Source organism: Pelodiscus sinensis, chromosome 14 (genome assembly GCF_052426305.1).
Source record: "Pelodiscus sinensis isolate ZL-2025 chromosome 14, ASM5242630v1, whole genome shotgun sequence".
In the NCBI taxonomy this organism is placed as follows: domain Eukaryota; kingdom Metazoa; phylum Chordata; order Testudines; family Trionychidae; genus Pelodiscus; species Pelodiscus sinensis.
The window spans coordinates 22661042-22679939 of record NC_143065.1 but is presented as its reverse complement, the minus strand read 5'-3'; the positions used below and the strand labels follow the sequence as shown (position 1 = coordinate 22679939).

Genomic DNA, 18898 nt, shown 5'->3' with positions numbered 1-18898 from the left:
TGATGTAAATGGGTGTTAAACATGAATCCAGATGGGGGAAGACTATAGGTCCAGGTACTCACAGGTTTTTAAGCACCTAGCCTCTATTGATTTCAATAGGAGTTCAGACACATACCTTTGAGGATCTCTGCTATAGTGCCTGTGCATGTTCATATGATGCTTGACTAAGACCCTGTCCAGAAAAGCAATTAAGTATGTGGTGACAGATTTGCACGTAACTATTTAACTAATTTGGTGTAACCTAAGTGCCATTCAAACACAGACCTCTCCCGTAGGTTTAATCAGGTACCGCGCAAGCAGCAGGCTGCCATGTTTTTCCATTACACTGCAGGCAGAAAAAAAACACTTTATGCATGGGTAGTGGATCTGTACTAGTGAGGCCAGAGTAAGAACTGACATACCTTGTTTCAGCTCTCCCTGCCTTCCCCACAGGGGGAGGCCAACAGGAGCAAATGCTCCTGTCAGCTTCTCTTACTCCTTGCAAAAGCAGGAGTACCGGCAACTAGTGGGGTCACCTTCCGAGTTCCATTAAGCTAGTCTTAACTAGGCTCACTAAATCAAACTCCAGAATTTCAATCTCAGCAGTGTCAATCTTCCTCAAAGTGGAGATGTGGCCTCGGTTACTCTTGGTTATGGGCATAATGCAGTGTTAAGCAACCTGCATCCCACAAGCAGCTCATTGGGGCTCCACCTGCAGCCTGTGCACCCCCTGACTGCCTCCTCACCTCCTCCCCCCATTCACCAGGGCACCACAACCCCACACTTCCTGCTCCTCCATCTCCCTCCTAGCACTTTCAAGAAACCACAAATTGCCTGTTTCATGCTCCATCCCCTTTCCTCCCTGAGGTGAAATGCTGCAAATCACTTGGGAGGAGGGGAAGAAGCAGGTAAGTGCAGGGCTCCGGTACGCAAGAGGCATGTTGGGGAGACTAATAGGAGGGACATGGGGTTGCACCTGGAACCCAGTCAGCAACGGGCTATGACAGCAACTGATGTGAAGTAAGGCACTCCTGCAGCCCACCCACTGTTCGTGGTTGCCATCCCTCATGTAATGTTGCCTTCTGAAATTATTGTCTAAGGGCAAATATATATAAGTCAACTGGTGACAGTTACTAGTTTAGAGGAACATTGTATGCAGAATACTGTATCTCATCACAGGATGCCAAGCGAAATCAAGGTGTATTTATATAAACATCATCCCAATATTCAGAGTAATGTTTTACAGTATTTGCCCAGTTCCAAAATTAAAGAAACCCACACAACATCCTGGAAAATGGCTCTATTACTGGTAGATTTTTAAAAGCATCAGTAGTTCAGATTTAATAAAATACTGATCTTTAGCAACACAGATACAACCTCTCATTTGGCTTGCTGCTGACAGAAGAAGTGTTTGTTTTTAAACAGTGCTGCATAGTCCTCATTCTACACCATCCAGAGCTGTGGCATTTACCCTCTTTTAATTAAAATATTTTGGTGGGCCCAAACAATGTCCCTTAAGTGACAGGGTTTTCTTATGGTTTAGGATACTGTATATTATTCTTAGCTGTCTACCGTATTTTCCGGCGTATAGGGCGACTGGGCGTATAAGACGACCCCCTATCTTTTTAATTAAAAGATAGGGTTTCATCTTATACCCCAGCGCCCTTCCGCCTCCGTTGCTCCCGGTGTCCCTGGTCTGCTGGAGATGGTCCCCAGCAGACCAGAGGCACCGGGAGCAAAGCCGCCAGGAGCGCCTGGGCTCCCCCCCCCCGCCGGAGCCCCTCCGCGGCTTTGAAAGCCTCGGGGGAAGCCGGCGGCTGGGCATCCCAGGCGCGCATGGGCTGCCCGCCCGCCGGAGCCCCTCCGCGGCTTTGAAAGCCTCGGGGGAAGCCGGCGGGGGGGCATCCCAGGCGCGCATGGGCTGCCCGCCCGCCGGCTTCCCCCGAGGCTTTCAAAGCCGCGGAGGGGCTCCGGCGGGCGGGCAGCCCATGCGCGCCTGGGATGCCCCCCCGCCGGCTTCCCCCGAGGCTTTCAAAGCCGCGGAGGGGCTCCGACGGGCGGGCAGCCCATGCGCGCCTGGGATGCCCCCCCGCCGGCTTCCCCCGAGGCTTTCAAAGCCGCGGAGGGGCTCCGGCGGGCGGCCAGCCCATGCGTGCCTGGGATGCCCCCCCGCCGGCTTCCCCTGAGGCTTTCAAAGCCGCGGAGGGGCTCCGGCGGGGGGGCAGCCCATGCGCGCCTGGGATGCCCCCCCGCCGGCTTCCCCCAAGGCTTTCAAAGCCGCGGAGGGGCTCCGGCGGGCGGCCAGCCCATGCGTGCCTGGGATGCCCCCCCGCCGGCTTCCCCCGAGGCTTTCAAAGCCGCGGAGGGGCTCCGGCGGCGGGGCATCCGGCGTACAAGACGACCCCCGATTTTTGGGGGATGTTTTTTAACTTCAGAGGTCGTCTTGTACGCCGGAATATACGGTATATATGTGTGTTAAAGCTTTTTGTCCATAATTGTTCTGTCTTCTAGTATAATCTGGATGATATGGTATAATAATGAACATATTATTCTGCATTTTATTGTTAAAAGTCTAGCTCAAGCAGAATTGATACATTCTAATGGCTTTACACAAGTTTCCGTAGAGCTTAGCCTGAAACACATTATCTTTACTAACACTTAGTGAGATTTTGCTTGTAGAGAGGAGTGCCACAGCAGCGGACAACGGGCTTTCAGCTGAATCCCAGTCCTGACGCATTTGAGGAAGCCATTAAATAAGCCACATTGACAGTTCGTGCAATCATTTTACCCTCTTACATCTTTTTAATATTTTTAGGCTTAGCTTAGCCAGTATGACAGCACAGAGCATGCATTCAGATGCAACATAATAATCATCCTAAAACATGTTACTGTACAGAAAAGTTGTCAGTTGACATGGCTCTTACTCTTTTGGCTGTAAAGGCTAAATTAGTTCAATGAAATCTATGTTTGGAAGACACAGGATTGTAATCATGCTTGACTTGGAAATTAAGCCAGATATCCGTCACAACTTCAAAACAATTTAGAGCAACCATTTTACCCTACACTAACAACTGATGTTGAATGGGAAGTGAATAATCCTTGTGATGTTATTCAGTTAAAATCTTTAGTGTAGTGTCTAATCTAAATCTAAAAAGAAAGATAAAGTGGCTCTGATTTGAAAAAAGTATGTTATATTATTCATATATTACTGTAGATTACTGCAACTGATCATTGTCAAGTTCAAGAAAAAAATGTCTGGTAGAACAGTGAGGACTACACTATGACCTAGTGTAAATCATTGTATCTACTTTTGACACCAAGAGATCTATGATAAATGACACTGGACAAGGAAGTGGCTCAATCTCCAAAGAAAGTAATAACTAATATAATAATTTTACCACCATTTAAACAATGTACGGTGGCAATTTACAAGGACAATGGATAAGAATTAAAACATTTATCATATCAAAACATCATTTATAGTTTTGCAAAAATCTATTATGAAAATTTGCCCATTTGTATTGGTTTCTCTATATTTACCATTCAACAGGAATTTCAGATTGCATTTCTCAGTTTGTCATCATTTTTCCAAAATTTCACAAACCGTTAGCTTTCTGCAGGAGGAAAAAAAGCATTAATCAGTAATTGCAAAATACATCAAAAAGTCAGAATGTTCTGGTTTTGATTTATGTCTCAAACATTTAATTCATCTCTGGAACGGACGCCTTAAAGCTGTTGGATTAAACCCCTCTTCAGGTTTTGTCAGCCTTAGCCAAGTGCCAATGAGCACAAGAAATTGCAGAAGACGGTTATCACTGAGAGTTGGGATCCAAGATAGTTATCTGGAAGTAAAAGGTAAAGAATGTGACATTGGCTCCAGTTAATTAAAGGTAACTAATTACCATGGTGACCCCTGAAAATTCTAGTTAATTTTACCACCCAAGTATCTGTTCCTGTAGAAAAATATCACTTAACAAGCATGACAAATATCTTCATTAATCAGAATTCCACCTGATTTTGCTGTGGCTGCAAAGTAGGTGAATAACCCAATTTATTAGGAAGGAAGTGTAATTAAATTAAAATAATCTGATTCTTCCCTGCAACTGGATGCAGCTCAAGATGAAGCAAATGCAGGGTTTTAAGAGCCAAATCCTACAGTTCTTACTCAGTAGGCTGAAATCCTTTCATCAGGTTCTGAAGTGAGTGGAGCCCTGCATGAATGCACTGCAGGTTTAGACTTTCAGTGCCAAATTCTGATCTGTTACACCAGCAGAACTAATAGCAATATCTCTGTACATGAGTTATTTAAGAGGAAATATAGCAAACGGGGAAATCAGATCAGATCTCGACTGCTTTATAGAAATTGTTAATTGACAAGTTGAGAAATGTGTCCTAAGAAGAAACCAATGTATTCCTGAATATTTCTTCTTATTGGATTAAGGAGCTAAAGAAATCCATCCTGATATAGTTTTTGAAATGACTTTAAGTGCAACAGGTATAAGAAGAGTAGGACAGGTGGTACAATGATTAATTTACTAAGCATTTGTTTCCATAATGAGAAATTAAATGCTAAATCCACAAGCCCAAGATGATGGTCCAAGAAGTCAAGTTTATTTTTATCTTTCTGTCCCTTTACAGATTAGAGGCTGCTTGCTAATTTTAGTCTGTTGTTTTTCTAGTGTCTTTCAAATTCGTCCTTTATTGTTTTCTTAGCAGAGAAGGAGGCTAAGGAACAGCAGAAGAAAGAAAAAGTGGTGTCTGTGATAAGAAAGTAAGGAGAGACAGACAGAAAAACCCAACCAAGCGAGCAAGGACAAAGGACAAGAGAAGATTTTTTAAAAAGGAAGGAACCATGGGATAAAATAAAGTACAGGCAGTCCCCGGGTTACGTACAAGATAGGGACTATAGGTTTGTTCTTAAGTTGAATTTGTATTTAAGTCGGAACTGGCTCCAGATTCAGCTGCTGCCACTGAAACTGACCAGGGGCTGACTACAGGAAGCCAGAGGCAGAGTTGCTCTGCCCCCAGCTTCCTGGAATCAGCCTGATCAGTTTCAACAGCTGCTGAATCTGGAGCCTGGGACAGAACAGCTGAGCTGGGGCGCTGCCCGGTAGGTTCCCACAGGACCAACCCGGCAGCACCCCAGCTGCTCTACCCGAGGCATCCCGCAACAAAAGTCTGTTCTGCTGGGGGGGGGGGAAGAGGCGCACTAGCTGCGCCCCCTCCCCCCCCAGCAGACCAGGGAGACCCGAGCAAAGCCGCACAGGTGGAGGGACCCCGCCGCCCGTGTGGCTTTTGCTCTACCCGAGGCATCCCGCAACAAAAGTCTGGTCTGCTGGGGGGGGAGGAGGAAGAGGCGCACTAGCTGCGCCCCCTCCCCCCCCAGCAGACCAGGGAGACCCGAGCAAAGCCGCACAGGTGGAGGGACCCCGCCGCCCGTGTGGCTTTGCTCCTTTGCCCCCGAGCAAAGCCGCACAGGCAGCGGGATGCCACCTGTGCGGCTTTGCTCCTGTCTCCCTAGTCTGCTGGGGGGGTCCAGCAAAGCCGCTGGACCCCTCCCCCCCCCCCCAGCAGACCAGGGGGACAGGAGCAAAGCCGCCCAGGCGGTGGCTTTGCTCGGGTGTCCCTGGTCTGCTGGGGGAGGGGGGGTCCAGCGGCTTTGCTGGACCCCCCCCAGCAGACCAGGGAGACCGGGAGAAGCTTTTCTCGCCCCGGAGGACACTGGCGGTGACCCACCGCCCGTGAGCTCCGGGGCGAGAAAAGCCCCGTTCGTAAGTGCAGATCCGACATAAATCGGATCCGTGTAAGTCGGGGACTGCCTGTATAAGAAAATCTTCAAAGCAGCGTATGTAAAAACAAAAAAAAAGGCAAGAGGTAGAGACAGATATGAAAGCCGCAGTGGCAGTAAGCCTTTCACTTCATGTCTGCCTCTTTTCTTTGGAGGGAATAGGATACTTCTCTTACCTTGTGCAATACTGCAAATTATGAGACCTCTCTGCTTACACAGGGCCCAATTCTAACAATGAGCACTATCTGACTCCATGAGAAATCCTGGGATCTACTACAGGGAGTAAGGGACTGCTCAACACTGGCACACTCACAGGTCTTTGCATGCAAGAGTGATTTGAGAGAGTTCATAGTTCCTTTTTCAGGGAGAAATTAAATGGATCCTAACCTGCTAATGAGTTGGTTTCTTGTGTAATGCAGGTGTTGGTGAGATCTTACGTCTTAGACCTTCACCACTGAACTCAATGGGTCTCTCCATTGACCAAAGTGGCAGCAGCATTGGGCTCTTTGGGCAATTTTTTTTTAGGTGCTTAAAGATGCAGAAAGATGCCTAACAGGTGCTTGGAAGATCCTAACTCCCAGCTCCATCTCTATGGAAAGGTTTTGAAAAATCACATTCAGCACCAATTTTCAAGGGCCAGGTCAGGGGTGGGAAACCTTTTTTGAGTCAGGGGCCACTGATCCACACAAAAATCAGTCAGGAGCCTCTCACAAGTGAGAAGGAACCTCCCCCCTCTGGCCCCTAAGTGATGTGGCCCCAACTGAGAAGCAGCAAGACACTCCCCACATTTCCCCTTATACCCAGAGCCTGGGGGGCCCAAGCTAGTAAATTGTGTGTTCCAGCCCCATGGTAGGGCAGTGATGAGCTGGAGTGTCAGCACGGGCTCCCCAAGTGCTAGGGGCCAGATCCGGGCAAGCTGGGGGCCACATTCAGTCCCCAGGTTCCCCAATCCTGGGCTAGGTTTTCAAAAGTACTTAAGTGCTTATTGATTGATATGTTCAAATGTACTGCTAGTACCCTCAAAGAATGACCTAATAAAGTTACTATATTCTACCTCACTTTAACTCCTCTACAACTCTCAGTCATGTGTTGCTTACCCGCCTAGCAAGGGAAACCAGTTTATTTATTAAGAGGCTTTTCCTGTATGAAATATCACAATTGATTTAGCTAAACCAATATGGGACACTCATACATTAAAATAAGAATGTTCACAAAAGGGGTTGTGGTGATTTAGATAAATCGTTTTCCAAACCAACATAGATAAGTCAATGAAACTTGTGCTGAGACCACACCTTAGACCCCATAGTTCCACAAACCAAAGCAGAGGGTAACCAATAAATGAGGGAATCACCAGAGTTAGTGCTGTAAGTTTAATTTGTGGAAGGGCCACCAAATTCATAGAGCAGAAAGCCACAATGACAGAGATGTAGTGCAATTAGCTACAGGACAGCTCACATAGGAGCAGAGAAAGGCCATTAAGCAATTTCACTACACTACAACCTTGCAAAACAATGAGGTTTCTCTGAACTATTTTTTTTCAAAAGTTATTGTTAGACTGAGGGCTTGCTGACTATAATGCTGACCTTTCTAAACATGAAAAGGGGCATCACAAAATGAAATGCTGTTGGCATATGATATAGCAACAGTCAGGATCTAACATTGTAAAGTGTGGCTTGTAATCTCTTAGGGTTTTTCACAAAATGCCGTGAAAGCTTCACAAAGTTCAAATGTAAATGAAGTTTCAGTTCTCCATGCTGTCTTAAAGCCAGCCACAAACCTATTCTTACAGTGGGAGGGAGAGGCAGGGGAAGGGCATGACAAGACATCCAAATAGCCCCACAGAGGCTGGGCTATCATAGCTGTTTTGCAACACTGTCTTCTCAACTGTCTTTTCATTTTCTATTGAGTGTTATCTTGAACTGGCATCTCCCAGTCCCTCCTCTAAGAGGAAATTGCTCCAGAGTTACCCAGACTTTGTTCGTCAGTGATTTCAACTGAGACATTGTCTCACTCGATCAACTAATAAAACTCATTTCATCTGAGTTCTGATGTGTGCTGAAATCATAGTGTTTGGGAGTTTAATAAAGTGAGCTCTAGACTTATGCTTATCAAGTGATTATGCAGGATAAAAGTAAGAGTTCAGTCCACTCTATGTTTCTAGATGCTTACTCGTACCTCCACCATCAATTTAATATGCAGATATGTCCCAATTTGTGTAGCTTTATACTCAATACTTCCCCACCTCACAGGGTGGTGTATTATCACATTTATATAAGGAAAACTGAGGAACGAATGCAGCTGTTACAAAGAAAGTTTGTGGCTTAAACATCTACCCTTTTCCCTAAGTTGGGGGAGGGAGCAATAAGCAACTCATGGGGTGGACATGATTCACCAGGATTAGCCCCGATGGCCCACTAGGAGATAACCTGAAGAACTGTGTCCAGCCCATGGGTCGCTTATTGCCCACCTTTGTCCTAAGTCTGTGTCCATATGTGAATGTGGGTACTAGGTAAAAACTAATATTACTGAATATTCAAAACTGTGCTAGATGCTTCACAGGAACAAGACATTGACCCTGCCCAGTCATGTGTACAGACTTAAACATGACATAAAAATCATGCCTGGGCGAAAATGTATGGAAGTGGGTTGGAAGAACAATGGTCACAATAATAAAGTCCAGTGTATATGGGCACATCTTGATGATTATAATACATTCATTTTTAAATGCATAATAATAGTGTGTGTATACACACACACACACACACACACACACGTGTTCAGTAATTTTGTTTACACATATATACGTACATATTAGTATAAAGTTAACAATATCTTTTACCGCTGCTTCTTCCTGTATTTCTTTGTACTAATAAGTTGACCTGAGACACCTAACAGTGGAAAACCTAACATGCACATGGAGATTAACAATTAATCACTTATTGTAAATTCTAGCTGACATCTCATTAAATATAGGCCAAAATAGACTTGCGTGATCAAAACTTATTCTTAAATAGCTTTTCCCAGCATTCTGCCAATTGTTATCAGGAAGCTGAAAATTACTCCTGCCACTAGGATGCCCACTTTATTCTTGCTGACTGCTGAGAAATTTCAAAAGCCTAGCCAGCCTCCCCTGTGCCAAATAAAGAGTAAAAACCGACCATGTACTCGTGCTGGAGACTGGCTTTTAAAAACCTCTCAGCAGTCAGCATGAAGGGAAGGCAAGTAGGGGGTAAAAGCAAAAATATTTCCCATTGTTGCTTTTTCTGCATTAGAACCCAGAGTGGATTAGGATAGACTGCCCCCTTCCAGCACCCAATTTGATGCACAGGAGTAGGAGCTATTTTTGCATCCATGGTCTAAAAAAAATAGCACATTGTAAAACTATCTATAATTACATTGCCCCCGCCCCCCCCAAATCAAAGTCAACTGAACTTTTCAGAAGCAAACTTATCTGAGAGGACGCTTTGTCAGATTGAATGGGTTTGGCTGAATTTTTGGTGTGTATTTTAAACAAGGAATAGTCAGGCACAAAACTATGGAGTCAGATTTTTTTTTTAACGGAAGCCCCTTGGTGGAATTAATATTTGGTTGCTATTAAACCTTGCTCCATCCCATAGGATGATCATCATCTTTGCTCTGGCAATTTAAGTGTAATGTCCCCCCTTCCACTACTTGCACATCCTATGTTTCACTCATATACTCAACAGCCCAGTTTCATGCTGGTTGGATCCAAGAGGCTTTCCTACAAGTGTTGGTATCATTTGAATCAGTTGCAGTTTACTAAAGAGACTTAATAGACAGAACCAGCAACTCATCTGCCATTTTAACACACTGCTCATTTCCTCAAAGCTGATCTGACAGATTTCTATTATCCCCACTCTCCACATGCATTGGCCAGGAAGAGTACTTCTACCTTGTTTTATAAGTATTCGGATGTGGAAATGGAGATACCCCACTTCAGAAACGTTGTTTCACTTTATTCAAGAAAAATTTTTTAAAAAGAAATGCTAGTTTCTGATAGCCCTGATTCAGAAAACCACTTAAGCACATGCTTAACTTTAAGCAGGTGGACAACTCATCTGCTTAAAGTTAAACATGTGCTGAAGTGCTTTGCTGAAACGAGGTCACAAAGGAGACATCCAGCAATCTAGAGAAGCTTGTCCTTGCTAACTAATTTAAAAATAGGATCAGAAGGATATTCCCCTTTATATATATACACAATTGATTTCAGCTATTCTTTCACATTTTTCTTTGGAATATATCTTCTACGCCATTCAGCTTTTTGACTGACATCTTAGAGATTGGTGCCAAACAGACTGTAGCAGTATTCCATTTGCTGCTTCCATTTGCTGATGTCAGTGGGTGAAATGTAGCCTGTGGTATTTTCTACCATGGAATTTACTTTAGAGGGAAAGAGACAGCAAAGCGGAAAAATTAAGAAGGAAAATTTACTATTATAAACCAAATTAAAAGTAGGACAAGGCAATCCACAATCAGGAGAAAAGCAACTGGGTTTGACTCTGCCACACAGTACCACAGACATTAAATATGGAAAAGGCCTATTAAAATCTGTCATTCTGTCACCTCACTATAATGTGCACCATCATATGTTTCCTAATGTTCTTTCTACATCACAAAATGCAGACAGGTAGAGCTCAAAATCCTTTCCCTACTCTCCTCACAATAACAATTGTCATCTGAAGAAATGGATTGTGCCCACGAAAGCTCATGATGATACTAGCTATGTATTTTTGGTTAGTCTCTAAGGTGCTACAGGACCATTGTTGTTTTTTAAAGATTTTCAGTTAAAGACTAATACAGCTGCCCCTTTGAGACTTCCTCACACTGAGGCAGTGACCTGAGGCTTTCAACTTCTCAACTGAAATTACATAAGGGAAGATGAGATTTGGTGCCAAAAAGATCTTCAGCAAGGCCCTGATTGAAGAAAACACTTAAGTTCATGATTTCAGTATAACTACTCGGCTGTGTCTAGACTGCATCCCTTTTACGGAAAAGGGATGCAAATTAGACATATCGCAATTGCAAATGAAGCAGGGATTTAAATCTCCCCCACTTCATTTGCAATTGCGATATGTCTAATGTGCATCCCTTTTACGGAAAAGGGATGCAGTCTAGACACAGCCCTCATGTAGTTACAGTTTAACAGGTCCTGAATCAGGACCCAGCTGTGCTTGTATGGTGATATAGCTAGCCAAATCCAGCACCTGGATAGAGTCATGCATGAGAACTGGAGGTTTTTTTATTTGTAAACCTCCAGAATTGTAATTTTGCTCTGTTTTCTCCAGCTGCAAGTCATATTTCTGGTAAAACTCTAATTATGAACCGACAGTAAAATAAATGAGGCTCACAATAAACATTTTCAGGAGGCAGAAATCTTACATTTACCTGCTTGAGAACAAGAAGTTGTGTGTTACTGGTTATCATGCATCAAGACAGTTCTAACAATAAATAAATAACAAAAATGAGTGTCAGTGAATTAATGTAATTTTCTGAAGCATAGCACGAAGCAAGTGAAAAGAACTGCAGTGCACTATCCTTGCCAAAGCACACTTCATTTTGAAATCCTGGCTAACGAGATTAACAGATATCATCAGAAACTTTTTTTTTCTAATCTTCCTACAGCCTTTTATGTATTTATCTACAGAATTCACTTAGTTACATTGACTTATATTTTTGGAAATGTTCCATAACAACTAGTTTACTTTTAATAGAACTCTCCAAATAAATCATGTATACTTGAAAATTGATTTACAGGCATACAGTTTCCAGTCCAGTGGACATAAGTGGCAGTGTCTGCCTGCCCTAAGTATTTTTAAAATAGTCACTTTCCTGGTGATTGAGGTTTACTTTTTCATTAAGGTAAAGGAAGACTCCACTGATTTTCATCATTTGACATTTGTCTTCCTGCCCCAGATCTGAATAATGCATGATTTTATGAAATTGTTCCATGAAGTTACTGTGTAATGGAAAGCATGTATGTGTACAAGTCCATCTGGAGTTATCAGGGTTGTACCATGTCTGACAGGTCAAAGACAAAGGAGGGTGAAAGCCCTTAATTCAAAGCAAAACACCTTAGTGAATTTACACTAGCTGGGAGAAGACACTTCCTTCTCTTACCTGAAGGGAAGGGGGTTTGGAATGGAATGGAAAGTATAGGAAAGTTGCCAGGAAAGAACAAAAAAAGCTGATTATCCTTGCAGCACTCATAAGGAGGAGTGAAGGGTGCTGTGTACATGCACACATGTGCTCACGTGGAGTGAAATTTCAAAACCAAAAGGGAACATTGTGACCATCTGGTCCGACCTCCTACCTAACACAGGCCATAGGACTTCCCCCAAATCATTCCCAGAATAGATATTTTAGAAAAGCATCCAATCTTTTAGAAATTTTCAGTGAAGGAGAGTCAAAGATGGGAGGCAGGGCAGGCAATGTGGTGAAGGACCATACTTGCCTGATGGAGAAGAATGAGCTAAGGAGGGAAGCTGCACTTACTATGGTCTGCTATGATATGTGCTCTCCTGTGCTTTGCACAATTAAATATAAAATAGCATAAATACAGATTCTAGGGAGAGAAAAAGAGGGAGTTTTGACTGTTTCACAACAACTATGTGCCCCCGAGAAAGTAAAACTGTAAACAAGATCCATCCCTGGGGGAGCCAACAGCCTCCACTGGCTCCTGGACAAGGTGGGGGTGGGAGAACGCCATGCTCCTAGAAGGGAGGGACTAAAGCAACCAGACCACAGTGCTGCCCAGAGAGTGGTAGCATTCCCTACCCCCCTAATCCCCAGAGCTACATGGAGTGGGCAGCTCCAGCAGTGATTTAAAGGGCCCAGGCCTGTGGCTACCAAAAAGCAGTGGTGGCAGCTGGGAGCCTCTTTAAATTGCCAGGCTCCGGGGCAACTGCTCCCTTTGCCCCCCACCGGTGGGCCTGTCAACCACTTTGGGGTTGAGTACTGGGAGAGAAGTCTATTCAAGCACTGAAGGTCAGTTCTGCACCCAAAGAGCCACGCCACTGGACAATTGATCCCACCACTCCTAAGGGGTTGCCACTGGAAGATCTGTGTCATGAGTGTGGGCCTATGGCTTGGGGAAGTGTCTAAAATTAATTCAGGCTCCAGGAGCTCACAACATTCCAGGCATCCAAAAGCCCATAACTTGAATGCTCCTCACAGCAGTACTGTTGGAGATCTGTGACAGAGATCTAATCCAAAGTCTCCTATTGCATATGGAAGGTATCTAATCTAACATAATTAAAGCCAGAAACAATATGCTAAGAACAATAGAAAACACAAGCATGCACATTTTGCAGCTCCATTCTGGTATGTCTGGCACCTGGATGTTCTCAAGCAGCGGTTCTCAAATTGTGGGTCAGGCCCCCAAAGAGAGTTGCAAAACCATTTTAATGGGGTCATCAGGGTTTGCATTAGGTGTGCTGGGACCAGGGCTTCAGCCCTGGATTTCAGGGTTCAGTCACAGCACGGCCCAAGTGGGTCTGAAACCTGGGGCAGTGAAACTTGGGCTTAGGCTTCAAACCCTTTCCGCCCCTCCCAGAGTTATGTAGTTGTTTTGGTTGTCAAAAGGGGTCACAATGCAATGAACTGTGAAAACCCCATACCCTAGAACATGGGTTCCCAAACTGGGGGGCATGAAGAAATTCCGGGGGGGGGGGGCACAAGGCAACCCAGTCTCCCCCATCAATTTATTTTTTTTTGCTCAACAAGTTTTACTGCTATGAAGGGGAGGGGGCCATGAGGGTTTCTCAAAAAGGGGGTGTGATGCCGAAAAGTTTGGGAACCACTGCCTTAGAACATTCTGGATTCTTTACACACCTCTCCTTTTTTTAAATGTTAGGTCTTATTTCATTAACCTGTCTACATCTTTCCAAATGTACATGTCTACCTCTGAACATGGACATCCACCTCTGCCAAAATACCTGGGTATTTTCAATCATATGTCTACTTCTGAAAGATAAGATTTATCAAATAGACGTATCACATATGTCCCAAATAACACACGCAAACCTGTACAATCATATTTAAAATAGAACTTTCAGTTTTGAAAATCTCAGCTGAAAAGATCAACTCCCTTCTTCCATACCACTGAACTTAGTCTGCACTACTTATTCAGCAGTAAAGATGTGAATTTAAAAAAAAGAAACCACCACTCAGAACACTTGTCCCCCTCCGAGAAGCAGTTTATTTCCCTGTCCGGACAGAAGCTAACCCCCTTGCTTCTATCAATATCTACTAATCCTCATTCTGCTCCACAGAACCTAATTATGACACAATTAATGTTCTGGGACTTGAACCAGTTTAAAGAGTACAAGATCTAATAAGACAGAAATCTGATCTATTGAACTCCAGTACCAACTTCTTGAGAGAGAAATCAATATGCTTTTTTTAGTTTATTTTTTATTTGTCTAATACATTAATTGTTCAGCGTTAAATAGCCTCTATTACTGGTTTCTCCCTGCCTCTGTGCCCTCACTTTGTAGTTATGTTCCCAGTTAGAAACAAGACAACAGGCCTTGAATCTTCTGTTTCCAGACCTCAAAAATTAATTCTCTTATCCAGTGGAGTAGATATGGAAATTGAGATTTCAGAATAGCTTACTTAGCCTTTGAAAGACCTTTATAAATAAGCAGAGACAATCAGAGGCAAAACTAGTTATCTACAGCCAGACATCCACTAAATTGTTACCCTGATGGATTTGTAATTACACACAAAAAGTTGATTTAAAACTATATTAAAGGCCTGATTTCACTGCAAAATCTAGTTAAAGTCAAGTCTGTCACATGCATATTCTTCTGTAAGTATTACACTCAGGTAGTTCTCTATCAAGTGTCTCAAAACAGCACAGTGCATCTAACATATTATAGCAATTACAATATAGGGTGACACTGTCTCTTGACTTCAGTAGGTTATCAAGAAAAACATTTAAAATATAGTTTATATTTAAAGTTATATTAAGACTATTTTGAAACTTCACAGAAAATTATAATCCTGCCACCAGCAAAAACGTCCTTTTCCAGTATTCTGCTTATCTTAATTGTGCATTTTCTTTCACAGTACAAAGTCTCTCTGAAATCAAGTCTGCATGTCTTTATTCCAACTGTGCCTGATAAAAAGAATACAGATTGAAAGAGATGCAAAGGGATGAAGTTAGCCAACTGGCTCAGAACAAAGCTCTCATCACCATTCTCGGGCTTCCTACTTATTTTTGATATTTCTATAGCTCTTAACTTCTGAGCACTAATTCTTTTATTGGAACCCATCAAAACAAAGAGACCCAGAAAAAAATCCCCTATGGCCAAAGTTACTGGTAGACTTCAGAACCTTTTCCAAACCCTGCTATTATTTCGTAAGTGCTCCGATCTTCTGGATACAGTGAGGAAGTCCCTTCTAAACCTCAGATGGCAAATCTGCCCTCATGTGCCTGTGATGAGAGTAGATGATTAAATAAAAGTACACGGGGCTTGCTCTTCCAAGACGCTGTATCTGGCCAGAGAGCCAGACCTCTCACATACTTTTCAAAAACATTTTGATATAAGAACTCAGAGCTGAGGGACCAGAGAGTTTATCAGAACCCATATGATTTTGATTTTAGTTATTGTAGGGTTGTTTTTTGGTTTTTTTGAGAGATAGGACATAGTAACAGTAGACAATAGTGTTCTTCATTTAACATGGAAGATAATCAGATTTCATTGAGTTCACAATTGCATAATTTAAGATGTTTGTCTGCAAAGATAACTTATGAAATTTCCCCTCCTCCTTACCACCTTTTTTTCTCAGCTTTGTTCTTGCTCCAATTATCGTTTGTATTGTTGATTATTAATACTGTAACTATGTCACAGCATATAAACATACATTTCTTTCAATTATAGCCAACATTGAAAACTTAAATAATAACCACCTGCTTTAAATAAACTATCAGCTTCCTTAAAAGTAATGGACTACATTCAAATTTTTTACATTAGCTTTGCTTACACTATCTTATCTCTACAAGAAACAGTACTCATCTGTGGGCTACTACTGCAGTCCTAACACAAGCAAGACTCCTATTAGGCCTGAAGTGGAGATGGCAACACAAGACATACCAATGTATGTGTTATTGTCCTTTCCAAGTATTATTCTCTGCATTTTCTACTGGAATTTATACATCATCCTTTGGTAATTATACAACTTGAATGTTACGAAACGCGAGGCTGATTAGACCAAATTCCCATCCAGGATGATTTATTTTCCATTTGAGGGTACAAAAACTCTGCTCAGATGTACCTACTAAAAACATTAGTAGTTTCAGGTTATATTGCATGAAGTGAGCCAGATCAGCATGTATAAAAAATTCCAAAAATAAATATCAGCTTCCCATAGCCATAAAGAACATAACTAAACTTCATCTCTCTTATTTAAGGAAGGTGTATCTGTTTTTAAAATCTATCAATTTGTTAACATTGGTGCTTATGGAACTGGGGGTAAGATTGTGATTTCCAGCTATCAATGTATTACATGTAGTAACATACCAAAAGTTGCACTTAGTTTGGCTTCATTATATCTTCCTTATTTGAGTCTTAAAAAAAAACAAAAAAAAAACTGTGCTTTAACGTGATGTGTATTAATTGGTGTTCAAGAGGAGATTCCTGAAGTAGACATCTCAATTAAGGATGCACTTCAACATCAATACAAAATGTAAACCTCTTGTGATGGTCCAAAGATTGACTTGGAACTAAACCCACTGAACTGATTCACAGTCCCTGCATTTAATTTGTACCTATGTAGTACGGTAAAAATACTTCTCTAGCTGATTGATTTATCAGCTCCTGAAGACTCAAGTAATACTGGAGCCTGTGTGTTAGAGGCTGCTACAAAACGAGAGCTTAATTTATCAATTTGCCAGTTTCTCAGCAGTGGTTGTTAATGATGGCAGCATGCGGCTGCCTTTCAGCCAGATTGAATGGAGTTATTTTCCTAACTTTTTATTTTTGAAGTCTTTTTACATATAAGTTTGGAATCTGTCAGCTATGCATAAGGATGATTATAAAATGCAGATCAAAATCTGGAGAACATCTTGAAATTCTTCTCACAGCTTTCTGTTGGTTTCCAAAAACTCATCTTTCTGTGCAATGCACAGCTACTTTTTTTAAAAAACAATCTTTTATTGAATATTAAGCAATCAAGCTAGAAACAATAAGATACGAGGTTACTTTTACAGCACAGCTCTGCTTAAGCTAGTTGAATGTGAAAAACCTTACAGATGGATGTCAGAAGCTGATAGTAGTATGCTCCAAGATATTTATATGCAACAACCAGACCAACAACAACAAATGCAAATCCAGGTTGCCTGCAGGTAATTATAAAAATTGATAAAATTACCAGAAGAAAAAATTAGAGGCCCTGATCTAGGAAAACACTTGACTTTAAACATGCAAGTCCCAAGTCCTTAAGTTAAGCATATGCTCATCTCCTGTTCTGGACCAAAATAAGGTTAATTATCAGCAGTATTTTTTCAATACAGAACCTAGTAAAACATTTAATGAGGAGCCGCCATTTCAATAGTGCCTGGGATGATTCACTTTATGATTTGAATATCAACAAGTAGTCCTTTGGCTCTATGCATTGGTCAAGGTGCTTAATCTTTGTCAAAACTGGTAGTGTGTTAAGTTGGGGGCAGTTTTTATTAAAACACTTTCTTAGCTGCATCACCATCTCCAAGCCAGGCACATTTTGATATCTATTCCTGTTCCCAACTTAGTAGTAAGACAAAACAACCACTACCACCAGTCTCTTGGGTATTATGAATTCCCACCTCAGTGTTTGAGGTGCAGCACTCCAGCCAGGAAAGGAGACGCAATTGAATCTGTGACTCTTTCACACTTTTCTTTATCCTTCCCATGTGACAGAGTTAAAGCAGCAGCATGATGCATCTTTCCTGATCTGATCTCACCTGTCTCAGTGAGATCCCGGTGCCCGCCCAGCACAGAGGGATGTGAGGATTTGCTGAACTCATGCAATTGCTAATGCCAATAGAGCACTGATATTGCACCACAAGAATATTCAATCACACACAGAGGTACCCGGTCAAAGGGGATGGAGGCACCCACCCCTGGGCTGGGGGTGGTCACGTGAAGGGCCACGACAATCCTCCTCCACCTCAGACCCTGTCTCTCTCTGCCCCCATTCCCACCCCTGCTCCACCCTCTCTCTGCCCACACCTCGCAGCCCAGGGGACTACCGGGATTGGGGGCAGTGCTGGCAGTGGTGGGCAGCCCCTGCACTGACCAGCAGCAGCAGTACAAGCAGAGCAATGCAGCCCCAGCTTGCTTTGCTTTCCCGGCTGCATCACTTCACTTCCCACCAGTGAGTGCAGGGGCAGTCGTACCTCTCCCCCAAACCATGGCTGGAGGAGCAGTGTGAGTTGGGGATGTGTTGCTGTGCTTGCCCCGCCTCTGCCAGTGAATGTGGGGGCAGACTCCTGCTGTGGGTACCATGCCTCCCCCCAACTAATCCTCCTTCTGGTCAGCCCCTTGCACCTCCCACCCATGGCATTTGTGGAGCACATGACTCCTTGTGCCCGCTTGCATGTTGCCTGTGGTCAAAGATGCTCTTGCTGTTCTCTGAAGATGTGAACACTTCCACTTTTATCTATGCAAAATTCAAACCACTCAGCTCTTGAATAAGTCTCATAGCTCCAGCTCACTTGCACTTGTGGAACATGAGCATCATTTCATTAGCAAAGAGAGAAGCTGAATGTAAGTTCAGCGTATCAAGTGGAACTTTAACCCCTGTGCACTGCTCGGTCCGTGTGGCTGAGCTGAGCTGTAGTCTCATCAATTACAGATCTGCCAGAAACATGGGCCCTCTGAGCCCAGGTCTACTGATCATTGTAATAGGAAAAGAGCTTGAAACATAAGCCCTTGCATCGGAGGCCTGGTATGAGGTTGCACTTGGCAAGATCAGGACTGATACTGCAGAAATACACATTCTTACGGAGTACTTATGCAAACATATCCCAATATCAAGGATGGTACAAAATAATCCCCCCAAAATAACAGGAACACACTGACCCCTCCTAAAAGATAAGGTCAGCAGGACAGGATGCAATAGAAATGT

The 18898-nt window shown here is 43.1% G+C and overlaps 1 long non-coding RNA gene across 1 annotated transcript in view; it reads right to left on the bottom strand.

The window, feature by feature from the left end:
- The window catches only part of LOC149523597 (uncharacterized), a 112777-nt gene that overhangs the window by 76501 nt on the left and 17378 nt on the right, over window positions 1–18898 (bottom strand). Inside the window, exon 3 of the long non-coding RNA XR_016350660.1 lies at window positions 3520–3593. This is a non-coding gene — a long non-coding RNA (uncharacterized LOC149523597). The remainder of the gene's footprint in view (window positions 1–3519; window positions 3594–18898) is intronic.